We start from the raw sequence: 1,685 nt of genomic DNA, 5'->3' as shown, positions 1-1,685 counted from the left end.
GTGGCGAGGTTGGCCCAGGATCAGGCAGTGTTTTGTTCTGCTGTGCCATAGGGTCACTATGGGTCAGTACCAACTATATGACACCTAACAACAACAACAACATTATGTGTCTCAATAGATAAGCACTGGAATATGAACCACAAGATCTGCTGTTCGAGCCCACCAACTACTGTATGGAAGAAAGTTGAGGCTTTCTGCTTCCTCTAAGAATGTAAAGCCTCAGAAACCCTGTAGTACAGGGTTGCCATGAATCAGAACCAACTTGACAGTACTTAACAATACCATTATGTAGGATGGCAGTATTGGACTGTTGAATCTTTCCCATTTGTGTTTTCAAATTTTAATTGATGAACTTCCAGTGGATATAGGGTCTAGAATTTGTCTCACTGTGTCTATCCTTTCAATGTACAAAGTAAACACTTTGCTTCAGATGAAAAAAATGTTTATGATGTCACTTAATTAGCTAGTTTTTTAGATGTCTTATTGCCATTGAAAAGGATTAGGCTATCAGGCCATCGCATATGTCTTTCTAAAATGTTCACTCTTGCAGTTTTGGGCATGGCTATGTAATATCCACATATTTAGTCACACAACTTCTCTTATGAAATGAAGCACTCAGCTGATGTTCTAATCTGTAATGAAGCTATCTTTGATTAATACTTTGAACATGAGCTTCACACTTGTAATGCTGTGTGTCCTAGTACTCTATATTTATTCTCACAAAAAGAATGTGAGTTTGTCTATTTATTTTGTTGTCCCTTCATGTGTGTGCATACTATACACACGCACACTTACTTGAGGGGATGTCAAAAAGTTCATGGCAAATTCTATTAACTTTTAATTTCATATTTCTATGAACTTTTTGAAGCACCCTCATATATTTGTATTGATATTAATATATGTAAATTAATGTCAAATGTTCTTTTTGAAGAAAGATGACACTTGAATATATATACATGTAATATATATTATCACTCAAACCCATATGTATATAATATATATTATCACTCAAACCCATTTTCTCCTTTGCATTCATATTTGATCCATTTCTTGCTTAGAAAATTTAAAACTAGTATCAGGAGAGAATATTTTAAAGTAAGTATACTAATTGTTTTGACACCTAGTCCTCCTGACTGAAATGCTAAAATTGTATTTCCTCAAAGCATCTTTTTGTTATTTTTACTGCCTTCATTTTCATCATTATTATTCTCATCATATTTTTTTATTCTAAATGATCATCACTTCCCAGTCTACCACTTTCATGTAATTGTTTCTGTATCTAGTGCAGAATTATCTTTAAATGTTATATATATATTTTTTATTTGTATCTATGGTTTACTGTACTGTGGTGGTTTGTGCGTTGCATACTGCTGGAGTTCCAGTGGATATAGAGTCAAGAATTTGTTTCATTGAGTCTATTCCTTCAATGTACAAAATAAACACTATACTTCAGATGAAAAGTTCTACAGAATGATAAATACCAGCAGGTTCACCCATGGTAGACAGGTTTCAGCTGTACTTCCATATTAAGATTATGAAGAGAGAGATTGATTATATCTGAATGTTTAGCCACTGAAAGCTTTAGGAATAGCAGCAAAACAGTGTCAGATATAATACTGGAACATAATGTCCTCAGGTTAGAAGGCACCCAAAATATAACTGAGGAATTTGACTGTCCTACAACA

This window comes from Chrysochloris asiatica, unplaced genomic scaffold, assembly GCF_000296735.1.
Source record: "Chrysochloris asiatica unplaced genomic scaffold, ChrAsi1.0 scaffold00017, whole genome shotgun sequence".
In the NCBI taxonomy this organism is placed as follows: Eukaryota; Metazoa; Chordata; class Mammalia; order Afrosoricida; family Chrysochloridae; genus Chrysochloris; species Chrysochloris asiatica.
The sequence above is the reverse complement of the archived record's forward strand: the minus strand, read 5'-3'. Positions refer to the sequence as shown.